The sequence below is a fragment of the Alligator mississippiensis genome, chromosome 1 (genome assembly GCF_030867095.1).
Source record: "Alligator mississippiensis isolate rAllMis1 chromosome 1, rAllMis1, whole genome shotgun sequence".
Taxonomy (NCBI): Eukaryota; Metazoa; Chordata; order Crocodylia; family Alligatoridae; genus Alligator; species Alligator mississippiensis.
The window spans coordinates 340,724,881-340,737,810 of NC_081824.1; the positions used below are offsets into that span (position 1 = coordinate 340,724,881).

At 41.7% G+C, this 12,930-nt stretch overlaps 1 protein-coding gene across 4 annotated transcripts in view; it reads right to left on the bottom strand.

The window, feature by feature from the left end:
• GABRA5 (gamma-aminobutyric acid type A receptor subunit alpha5) overlaps positions 1–771 on the bottom strand; it is a 93,475-nt gene extending 92,704 nt beyond the window's left edge. For 2 of the 4 annotated variants that reach the window (XM_059720967.1, XM_059720966.1), the window contains exon 1: positions 481–771. The gene's annotated coding sequence lies outside the window, so the exon portion shown is untranslated. Of the gene's footprint in view, positions 1–331; positions 422–480 lie in introns of those variants that run through there. The other 2 variants (XM_019485117.2, XM_014600316.3) reach the window with 2 other exon arrangements.
• Between the last annotated feature and the right edge of the window lie 12,159 nt (positions 772–12,930).

Below are 12,930 nucleotides of genomic sequence, written 5' to 3' on the forward strand. Positions count from 1 at the left end.
CCAGCTCGGTGTCCCCGGGGCTGCGGGGGGGCGGCTCGGCTCGGCTCGGCTCGGCGCGGCGCGGCTCCCCCGGCCCCGCCACGCAGAGGCAGGCGGCAGGGCATTGCGGAGACGCAGCACTAGATCACGGGTGTCAGCCCGCCTCTTTGCACACGGGCAGCCTCAGCCCCAGCTCCTGCCCCGACCCCCCCAAACGCACTGCACCCCCGCACCGCAACTCCGCAAACTTCCCACCCCCGCCCGGGGAAGTTTGCAGCCAGGCACTTGGAGGAGGACGGCGGGGAGATGCATGCCACCTGCCCCCACCGCGCACCCGCACCCCAGCGCTCACCAGGTGCCCGGCCCCGCGCTGCCTCTGCAGGTGAAGTCCCGCGTCCTCCGGACCCCGAGCTGTCTCTGCCCCTGCCCTCGGCCGCGCCCCGCCCGCCTGCCCCCGGGCTGGTGCCTCCGGCGGCGCCGAAGCTGCCTCTCCGCCCTCACCTCCGTACCAGAGCCTCCACATGTCTCCCTCTCCCTCTTCCTCTCGCCTCGGAGCGGCGCGGCGCGCTGGCGAGACGGCTGCGGGCCGCCAGGGGCCGCCACGCACGCGGCGCGGGAGCGGGAGCGGGAGCGGGAGCGGGGGGCTGTGCCAGCAACCCCGGCCCGGCCCGGCCCGGCCCGGCTCGCGGCGCGCGCTGGTCCACAGCGGTTTCGGGCTGGAGGATCATCGGGGCCAGGCCCCTGCTCTGGGCAGGAAAGACAGCCGGGGTCGAATAACCCCTGGGAAGTGTGCGCCCAGTTTCCCCTTTGAGGAGCCTCCAAGTGTTCTCGACCTGGTTTGTCCCAGGACCCGTCTGCAGGCATCCAGGGCCAGTCCCCGCCCGCCGGCACCTACCCTGCACATCCTCACACATTTCATAAACGTTAGAGCTAGAAGGGATCTCGCGAGGTCATCGGGTCCAGCCCCCCTGCTCTAGGCAGGAAAGACTGCTGGGATCAAATGATCCCACCACGATAAGCATCCAGATGTTTTTTGAATGAGCCACGAGTAGGTGCTTGCACCACCTCTGGGGGGAGTCTGTTCCCGACCCTGGGCACTCGCACCGTGAAGAAGTTTTTCCTTATGTCCAGTCTAAACTGGCCTTCCAGGAGTTTGTGGCCATTAGACCTTAGGGGGCACTGGTGAACAACTGTTCTCCCAGATCCTGATGCACACCCCTTATGTACTTATAGGCTGCACCAAGTCGCCCCTGAGCCTTCTCTTCTCCAGGCTAAAGAGTCCCAAAGGAGACTGGACACAAACCTTGCTGGAGTTATTTGACTGCCCCAGAGCGGGGGGCTGGACCCAATGATTTCACGAGGTCCCTTCCAGCCCTAAACTTCTGTGAATCTGTGTGTGGCCCTTGCTCCTGACCTGCTGCCCCCAGGCTCCAGGCCCCCAGTGTGTGGGGCAAGGCAGCGTTCGAATGACGCTTTGACTCTTGGGAGGTCTGCAAAAAAACCTGGGCTGCCCATCACAATGCCCTGATAAAATCGCAGACCACCCCCAGGTTATGATTTGCAAATCTTATAGAGAGGATGTCATCTCTTATGGGGAGGGCTGAGCCCCTCCGAGCTCCCCCATAATTCAAGCCCTGGGGCAGGAAGAGGGTGTGTGGGGCATGGGGGGCTGCAGATCTGCCAGCCTGCAAGGGAAAAGCCATGGTTTCCCACATTTTTCTCCTTTAAAGAAGAATCCATTTTAAAAGTTTATTTGTGGCCCTTTCATATATTCTTGTGACCCACTTTTGAGTCGTGACCCACAGACTGAGAAACACTGCTCTGTGCTTTACAGCAGACTGCCATCCACCCTGACACCACACAGACCTAACACCCTGACTGACATGCCACAGGGAAAGCAAAAGGAATTGGGACAACCAACGGTCTTCACTCTTTCTCTCTCTTTTGTATGACATTTTAGGATTACAACATTCATAGATTAATATCTAAATGTGATAATTATTCGACTGCTTCAGGGGTAGCTGCATGGATTGATTTAGATTGCCATTAAATGATTTAATTGGGCAATTGTTCACAATGTGTTGCACCATCTGAAAAAATTGCATCACAATCACAACCCCGACTCTCTTTGATTACCCAGTTGTGGAATAGGTGTCTACATTTCCCATTAAGTGTCGGGCCCCAGGCCAGAAAGCGGAAGACAAGGATTGGCCTCAGTCACCGAGTGGCTGTGAGGGGTTGAGGGGGCTCAGCATGATGGATTGTGTTGAGATCTGGGTTTAATCTCACTGGGTTGCTACACCGAGCTCCCTCAGCATGACAGAGTCAGGTCAGAATAGAATAGAAAAGAATGGATGAGGTGGGCAGGGGTTTCCCACTAAACCACATGTAAAGGCTTCACATGGGACTTTCAGCTTCTCTCAGGCATTTCCAGACGCATACACACACCCATCCTCTCTCTCTTCCATAACACACACAAACACGCACTCCCCCATTCTCTCTTTCCTCCATAACACATGCAATCACACCCCCCCCGTCTTGTCTTTTCTCCATTGCACACACCCATCCTCTCTCTTGTCTCCATTACACATGCACACCATCCTCTCTCTTCTCCATAAGGATCTCCCCAAAGAAAGCAGGATATGGAAAGGTCAGGTCTACATAAAACAGTCTTTCCCTTTTCTCCAAGAATTGGCCGCAGATGCACCTCCCTCCTTGTGCTAACTGCGGCCAAAGGTCATTCAAAATCATTCTGTGAGAGTAAACGGGCACTATTTTTTGCCTCCATTGCTCACAAAAAAACCTCACCCACTTGCCATTTTACTCGATGTACAGTTAAGATATTTATAGATATGACATGTACAGCACTATATTTATGTACCTGTGGTAATATGGCTTGAATTATCTGCCCATTAAGATTTCCCTTAGAAGCCCTCAATTTTGTATGTGATTGATGGGTGATCTGCACTGCAGTAAACTTCTAAATATCTAAGCAATCATCTGTATAAGCACAGTTAATAGTTGTAATAAGGTTCTTTATCACATACACTGATCTTACACACATTCAGTATAATGTATTAGAATTCCAGAAGACACTGTAGTAACTTTATGGTTTTATTGTAAGTTCATATTAAGGGTAAGAAGCAAGAGTGGACAGGTCTTTATCATGCACAGTAGTGTGATATGTTAGTCTCACTGTGCAGTAAAAGCATGCCTATCATATTATACAATAAAGTGTTTTATGCATCTCTATGCACACAAAAGAGCTGAGATGATGCAATACCGTATACACCAAACTCAGCTATTAATTTGTAATAGCTTTAGTGTGTTGTTGTCTGGCCTGTGAACTCCATTATTGATCAGTGGAACCTTTTTTTCTTTCTTGTTAATACAAGCATAAAGAACGATCAGGGAAATTTAAGCAGAAAAAAACAGAGGGCTTGTCCTGCTCCCCTAGTAATCAATAGCAATATTCTTACCGGTTTTGTAGAACAGGATTGACCTGGGCCACACATTTCTTACCGAAAGCCAGAAAAGTAAGCAAATCCATGGTTCACCACCAGATTCCTATAATCCATGCTCAAGCATAATTCTAATTGAAGATTGGGTTTTATGGATTCTTTACTTATCAGTCATGTGTTGCGTATGAATTTCACAGATTTTCAAACAGTGCACCCATAGTGGTCTGAAATGCAGAAACAATGCCTGCTATTTTCCTTGTTGTATATTAATAACTGCAACCAATCTAAAGTTATGATTCACTACTATATATTTCACAATGCCTAAGCAAATCGGAGGGTTTACTAACTATAGATAATATAATGAAAATTTCCTTGGTTTGTGTGTTTAAAAAGACCTTGAACTTTGTTTTGACATGGGTTTTTTTAAGGTTAACTACATAGAAAAGTAATGTAGTACATTTTTTCATCATTAAATAAAAAACATAATTAAAAATTTTGGTTTACAATCTTCACCTAGAATGGTTCTTTTAACTAGTAAGAACTACACAATGTTTAGCTCCTTGATCTATTTTCCATGCTAATGTTGTCAAACATTAATTTCTTTAACTTGTTAGATCTTTTCCTCGGAGCCCTATGCTTCAGATGAATATTCATTTAACAAAATCAAAGAGAAATCATAAAAAAACCTCTACTTTTGGAAATTGGATTGTGGTAAAATGTTAGACCACATGCAGATTTTAACTTCCAGAAGAAAAATGGAAAAGTGCATTCCTCTGCAAAACAGAACATTTGACAAATATCAATTTAATTTTAGGATATTGTGCTTGCCATGAGAAATATCAGCTTACAAGTACACATTGCTAAATCCCATCTGTTCTGTCAGCATTTTTTTGTGTTATGTGGTTGATTATTCTTGATAAATATCTGTAGTTTGTTACTGGGCCATTAGAGGGTATCATAGTTCCACAGAAGCCTTGTGTTAGGCAGAACTGAGGACTCCATTGAAGAGTGCATGGCTTGCCTGCTTAAGGGTATATAAGGAATAAGGAATTAAAGCATTTGACCGGATGGTGGAGCTCTTACACTGTAGCATTCGCTGTTTACTCTACAGAGGCCAGGACCTGTACATGCATGTGCCCACGTATGTAATTGTGGCAATGGCAAGTAAAACACTAAAGATAAGTTGTCAAAAAGGAAGTACAAAGCAATTGGATATCAATTATTTATCGAGCAATGCTATGGACACAATAAAGGAAAAACAGTTCATTTGAATATCTAAATTATAATGTCTCAAAGTGGGAAACCAGTGGATTTTGGTCCAGGGATAAATTTAGTCCAATAGCTTTCACCAGCAATGTTGATATTCCCTATCCCATTTTCTATACTGTAAGATTGTAAAACTGATACTGTTTACCACTAAATTATGCTTCCTGAGGCAGTATACTCAAAACATAATATTCAGAATGAGCAACATTCACTCCTGGGCAGAAGTTTTATTTTGAGAGACTGTCAGACCTTAAATAGTAAAGAGGCTTTTATATGATTATGTGAATTATAACTTTAAATTCCTACAGATAATAGGATTAACTAAGTCTTTAAGGATAACATGTAGTATGTGCACCTCCGTGTAACTTTTTTCAGTAGTGGCATTGTGGTTTACGCTCATCCTACCTGTATAGTTAGCCTTTGTGGTCAAGCTAAAAGGACCCTGTCAAGTTTACTAAGTGAAAAATTAACTGATCTTTACAGTGGTCAGGGAGATGTTTCTTTTCTAACAAACTTGTGCTGCATGCTAACATTTAACAAAAGCCAACCTATACAACAATAACTGTTTCAAACTGAAGATTTGTTTGAGAAAATCATATTCTATCCCTCTCCATTTTTCCATTTTGGGGTGCAGATTATTTGCAAAAGTAAATATGAGCTACGACGATGCTAGATCATCTCCGACATGGAACAAAAACCAGAGTGAAAGCAAGTAACTTTGTGAGTTTCTTGTTGCTGAGTCTGCTGTTCTGGTGTAGGCCAGGAGATTTACACATACATGAGCTCATTGGAGAACTAGATAGTGTCCGTAAAGTAGAGGTTATCTTAAGTTCTGTGTAGTCTAGAGCCAAATCTTGAAGGCCTAGGCTTTTGATCAGTTTACCAAGCCTGTCCTTTCTCAAGAAAAGTACCCAGACTCCACAGAGTTAATGAGATACAAGCAGTCCTCAGACTTACAACACAATTGGTTCCTGAAAACCATGTCTTAAGTCGAAATGTTGTAACTCGGAACCAATGTTCTCATAAGAAACAATGTTATAAATGGGGGATTAGTTCCTGAACCAAGGCCTAATACCCTATTTTCACCAAAAATACCCCCAAATTTTGTACTCGATCAATTATAGATGAGTAATACATTAATGTATTTTTATTGTAAATAGCAATCATATTGATTTGGAAGGGCTTCTTTGGGGAGACTTTGCTTGACTTTTTGAAGGGCTCTTGGTTGGACTTTTTGAAGGGTTTTTGACTGGAGTCTTCTCAGGAGTCTTGGCTGCAGGTTTTTCTGGAGTCTTGTCTGCTTTCTTAAAGAAAGTGTTGAAGGAAATTTGGACAGATGTTCTCCAGGGAGATGAGTGAGGCAGCGAACTTGTTCACTGGTGTGGCATCGCATCAGATCAAGCGTTGTAAAGTTGAAACTAACATCATAAAGTTGAAACAGAGTGTCAATTTATAAACATTGTAAGTGCAAAATGTTGTAACTCAAAATGTTGGAAGTCAAGGACTGCCTGTATACAAGGAAATAAGATGGAGGGGAAGGGGAAGAGAAATTCTCACCATGGGAACAGTGAAAAGAGTAAATATTTCCCCGTTTTGTCATGCTGTCTTCTGAACTCTATGTCAAGAGGGTAGTTTATTCTCTAGATATCAGTCTTTGGCAAAAGTAGATCCAAGGGAGATATGGCAATGCAATTACCCTCCTACCCTCTTCCTTTGGCTAGTCAACATGTGCACAGTCCATTCTATGATCTCACCAGCTGACTGACATGAGCTCTGGCCAAAGTCACCACACTTGTGCACCCAGGGTAGAGTGCTGCCATCACTTGTCTGCACTTATCCCCTGCTGCTGAATTCAGTAGGGAAAGGGAAAAAGAGGATGAACAGCAGTGGTTCACCTGCCCTCCCCCTCTCTTCTGCTGAATTCAGCAGCAAGGAAAAAGAGGGGATGAGTGGCAGTAGTGCTCTACCTCTGGCCATGTGAAAGCAGTGAATCCAGCTAAAGCTCATACTGATCAGCTTGTGGGCTCCCAGAACTCACCACATATGATGAGCCCCAGCAGGAGGCTGCACTAATCAGACAGTAAGCTCAGAATACACCATGCATGCATGGCACACCATGTATGTGTAGTCACAGCACTGCTGCTCTTTGGCCTCTGCTAAGATTTCCCACAAAGGTGTCAATTTCTGTAATGCTGTGAGCGCTTTCCCAACAGAAACTGGAACTGAATTGACTTTACTACCCCTTACACCTATGTCCTCATTTTCAAACAGTTATCAGATGGTAATGGCATTTAGATACTATCGACAGGCAAGCAGGATTTGAACCTTAAAGCCAAAGGTTCTGTATTCATTCCCTCCTTTTTATGATTTTTAATAAGATCAACGAACAGATTATAGTAAACTATTAATATACTATGACAATATATTGACAGCTGTATTTATGTTTATCAAATATTTCATGGGACTGAATGCAATGAGAATTAAATTATTAATGTGAAATATAATAGAAGACTGAATGCTTTTGCATATTTGTTTATGCTTTCCATTGATGTGAAGGTATTTTACATGTTTTCTTTTAGCTTTTGAAGGTTTCTGTACAAAGCCAAGGACCACTGTAAAAGCAAAACATTCACAGACACGCTACAAACTGAACCACCTTCTTTCTTTTTTCGGTGACCTAGTATCCTTCCTGCAGTAAATGTTTACTTATCCATATTGTGTGGTGTTTGGTTTGTTTTTGATACATGACATTTTTAGAAACAAAGGAAAATTATTTTGTTCATTGTATTTTGTGATGCATCTTCCCCCTTTTTTCAAGTTTCAGGTATCAGTAAGGTTGATGTCAAATGGAATGATATTGTATTCAGGTTAGGAAGAAATGAAGGACTGCATTTCTTGTTTAGCACGACAGGATTCTTGTATTATGTTAGCAGTGATTACTTAAATTGTTCTCCAGATATTAGTCTACCTATTGATCATGTGCTTGAACACGTACTGTCACAGATTTACAGGATGTGTTGTGCCCCAACATTTATCCAGTCTCTCTGGGAGCATTGCCTTCTTAGTGCTAGGTCTTAAGCTTTCACAGCAGCTCCATTCTCTGAGACTGGGCTCTGAAGATATTCAACACTGGTAAAAAAATCTGCCAGTGCTGCCTGTGGATGTGTCCAAAATTGTCTCTTTGATGATCATGACATCAGGACCCAAAACCAAGCTTCTCATCCACCAGGCTGTTGTCATCCCTATCTGTTGTATGGGTGTGAAACTTAGCAAATATATAGGAAATTCCTGAAAGCTTTGGAATGTTAACATCAGCAACATCTTCAGAAAATTGGAATTGGAAAGACAGAAGAATGAACTCCAGAGCTGTGGCTGAAGCAAATACCATCACCGCTGAAGCCATGTTTATATGGCACCAGCTCCGCTGGACAGGGTATGTCTTAAAGATATGTGACAAACAGCTCCCAAAACAGCTCCTATACTCTTAATTCACCAATGGCTACTGCTGTAAACATGGGCAAAAAAAGAGATTCTATGACACCTCGAAGGCTAAACTGAAGAAATGCAGTATCATCAATACCTGGGAGACCCAAGCACTGAAGGGTGCTGTGATGCATGACAAGACATTGATCATTCTGAGCAAACTTGCTTCTGTATGGAGGCAGATAAATGAGAGAGCTGTGACCCAACATCACCAGGATTTACTACTTCCTCTTAAAATCATTGCCACATCTGTAATTGAATATGCAGACCTCAGATTGGCCTCTTCAGTCATCTCTGAACTCACCAATGACTTCCCTATTTACTGGAAGACTGTCATTTTCAAATTGAGGGACTGAGGATAAGAATCTTTGTTGTGTCTCATTGCCATCAGGCTGCATTCACATGTTCTGTTCCTTTGGTTGTCGGTCTTTAAAGTTATGAGCAGGTCGTTGGTCCTCTGTTAAGACCTTAATTGTTTATTCATATAGATTCAGGTAGCCTATGTGATAGCAACTCAACACTTTTTTCATTTGTCCCAGATGATAAATGAATCTCTACAAATACAATGAGAAACAATAGCAAGAGAGCAGGTAAGCCAATTAATACATTAAAAAGTTCAAATATTTTCACACCCTTCACAAGCTCAGATCAGGAATATCTTCCCTTGCCTTGAAGAGTATATCAAATTGCTCCCTAGGTGCATGCATACTACTGAAGTTAAAAGGGTGTTGCCACTGTTGAATGAAGTGAACAGTTTATTAATTGACTTAGATTCTGAAGTTGGAGCAGCCCATCAAGTCCAACTTCCTCCATAATATACAAGCCATGGAATTTCCTGTAGTGATTCCTGAATTCACAATAGTAGTACAAATGTGACTTTCTTGTTTCCGTCATTGTGAGAATACAGGCTGTTCTGGGCAATCACAAACCTCTCAGCGACTCACCTCCTCTGTGAATGTTCTCTCAATAACCACATTCCTCTGGCTAATCAACCTGGAATCTGCTCTTTCTTTCTCTAGTGAAACCATATACTTGAGAAGAGACTGTGGTTTACACTGGAAGTTGAGAAAGATTGAAACAGAGATGGGACCTAGTGATCAATGTTCTAATCATCTCTAAAATTTGAAGAAGTTCACGTCTGGACCCAAATCTAAACTATGTTTCTAGTCTGTGACTTGGTGATAGGGTAATCTAAAGTTTTGGTTTTATACACGATTGACATTTTAGAAAACATGGAAGCATATCTTAATTTCACATCCTGTGTCCATCTCTGACTTGAATCAATGTCCATTGTTCTGCCTGTAATTATACATATTGGTCTATGGCTAGGGAATGACTATGCAAATGTGTGTAAGCCTATGAACAAGGCCCACTGAGAACTAGATACTTCCAGAAGACAGAACTGAATGCTTACATAGTAAAAAAATGTTGAGCCGACTTCCTATTACTCTGTTTTATTAGTTAACATGATCAAAATTTCATCCAGAGATTCCCAGGGTATTGGTAATCTGCCTTTGGATCTTCTACATTCCTAGAATTTCGTTTTTAGGGAGTAATGGTAGAAATTCTACTTTTATACAGATAACAATTATAATTCAGTGCAGATAAGAATGGTCCTAAAGTCACCAAAAATACTGGTCAATGGCATATTCAATTCAAATTATGATATGTACAGTACTTACAACACGGAAAATTATGGCTGTTTGCAGACTTGGGGAAAAAAATCCCAGCACTTTACTTTAAACTCAGTGCACTCCCACACTGAGCCCAGCATATGCCCAGAAGAAGAGTCACATTACTTGGACCTGGCTTTCCCAACATCTGTATAGATAGAGTGCTTTAGTGGGGCTTTTTTTGGTGCTTCTAATAGCTGATTGAATCAGTTTTTAGATAAAAACACCAAAAAGCCCTGCTAAAGCACCCAATCTATACAGATGCTGCCAAGCTAGGTCAAACTGGTAAAGCACATTTTGGTTTGTTTTTTTCCACATCTGTCTGCAGCCTATGATTGTATCTTGAGGCTCATAATTTTAAAACATATACACTGCCTAGCTTCAGCTTCAAAGCCATTCCAAAATGAAATATTATGATCTATCATATATAAAACTACTTTAGCCAATTTATTTCCAAAGAGGCTAAATTTGCTAATGAGCCTTATAGGTGGGTAGTGGTGCAGTTATAGCTATGCTTGAAACAATAATGATTCATAATGATAATATACTATATGATTCTGGTTGTATTTTGCAATACATATGTAAATCCACTGTCTGAGTGATCACTTTCCCAATAAGCATTTCATTTTCACTATATAGATCCAGTGTGGTACTCCTGCCAGAAACATAGAATAATTCCACTATGCACATTTCTAAACATATTGCTGACTATAAATCAGGCCAATTCCATATTCTGAAATGTCTTAGAAAGCAAGTATACAATTGCTTAACTCAGTTGGGGGCTGCAGATCAAATTAAAAAGAGTTTTGAATACCTACAAAATAAGCTGGCATATTTGCTCAGTTGTTTTGCACTGAATAGAAAATAGGAGAATATTATTCTGTACTAGATTTATGGTATTTATGTACAGCCCCTGGGTCCAAAACGCTACTGACTGGTTGAAATTGTCCTTAAATGGTCATCTAATTCTGACAAGGGTTTTTAACCATACTATATGCCATGCTTGTTTCTTCAACATAATGCTTGGCATAACGTTTGTGAAGGCTAGCATACCTCTTAGTCACTCCCCAATATCTATCTCCTGGAAGACAGTAATTGGAGCAGGACAGCAATTCATCTGAGTTTCTGCACCCAAATGTTAAGAGATGCTCTTAGATATGTGCACTCACATAATAAATGTTCAGTTGTATTAATCTGCGTAGAACTACTTTTGAAAAGGAAGCAATATACATTAGGCACCTTTCCAGTAATGAAATCAAGGAAGGATCTAAAACAATGTTTCTCAACATTTTTAGACTCAAAACACCCCTCATTAGGCTGAGGCCACCCATTGAAAAATGCTGGCTCTTGGCTTTCATTAGTTTCTTGGCAATGAAAAAATAGTAGTGTAAATTTTCTGTTGAAAATTTGCAAAGAATTCAAGAAATCACAACAGGGCAGAATGGATTTAACGCTATGGATTCCTATTTGAAATCTTTCAGTTTATCTTGTGAATCAGGTGTAGGTGTTTGAACACTTAACAGTGCTAATATTGCACAGCACCCCACAGCACCCTTAAAAAGATCTCACAGAACCCTAGTTTAGCATCTTTGATTTAAACAACGATGAAGACCACACAACAGATTATAGTGTTATTTGAGACCAAGAAACATTTGATGTGAAACTTTGGTGACTCATTCAGCAGTTCTAATATCAGAATATTTATTCAGGTAGATTCTTCTACCTTTACTTATATTCAATAGCACCTAACTTCTCAAGTGTCTCTACTGATTCCAGTCAAACTGACCAAGAAATAAGATGCTACTCACCAGAAGTAATAATGACAAAGCCTAGTTTACTACTATGAAAAAAGACAAATTAGATCTTGGGTGTATGTATGAGCATGCACATATGTGGCTATGTAATAAAACTGAAAAAGCACAAGAGTACCATTGAGTTTTTGTCTGGAGATGTTCTTCAGATACTTTCTGGCACCCATTTTTTAGGCCACTTGCATAAAATATCACGCCAATTTATTCTCTTTTTTTGGCAATCTCTCACAGTTGAGGATGATTTTTTATTTTCATGGAAGATGCATGTGCATGACTTCTTTTATCCTGGAGAAGCTGCTTCCACATAGCTCTTGACAGAATGAGACCTTGATCCAATGGTGAGGAGACCAAGACAACTGGGGAACTCATTCTGCTGCAACCCTCATCTACCTTCTCAGCCACTGAGAATCTAACATCTTCTTCTGCCTGCTCCACCGCTGAGGACTTGTAGACTCATAGCTGGGGGCTGGCATATTATAGTGGTGACCCTGTACTTGCCATGTCATGACACTGTTAAAGGATATATGTGGCTTTTCAGGGGGGAAATCATTGCCCTCTGCTGTCCTCACCACATTCTGGTGGTACTGCTGCTGCTTGCTCCACAGCTGCTTATGCACCAGAGTTACCCTGATGACCTTCCCTGAAGGTCAGTCCACTATCCGCTACCTGTAGATGCACTGGGTAGCAGTACAGCTCTGCCCTACAACTTTTAATCTATCCAGGACATTACTAAGGTAGATAGAACTCTAAGAAGAACAGCCAGAATGATTCAGTGTTTTACAAGCATGATCCACGAAGAAAGCCTAGCCAGACTTAAGCTAAAAGGTAAAGTCATCCCAATATTCAGTAATTTATATATATAATTCTAACTGCTACTGCCCATCAGGACAGAGGACTGGTAGGGAACAAATCCCAAAAGAAAATTCAGAAAAAATGTGCAAGGTAGAAGGACTTATATTAACAAATTGTTCAATAACATCTTCAAATGTGCATAATGGATCAAAGTTGAGGGTTCTCATGCCCAGGACAGGGAAAACATTCTTTACCTAACTTTTGTTAGTAGTATTAAATAAGTAAGCATTAAAAGTTTTAAAAAATAGAATTATTTATCAGTTCAGGTTACATATAGGTGTATGTATTTGAACTACCAAAACCTAACAAATTATAACCCCTATTTTCATACATTATGTGTATGTGTATAAATGCATATTTGTTTATACATACAAATAATATATACGGATATGTATACATTGAGTG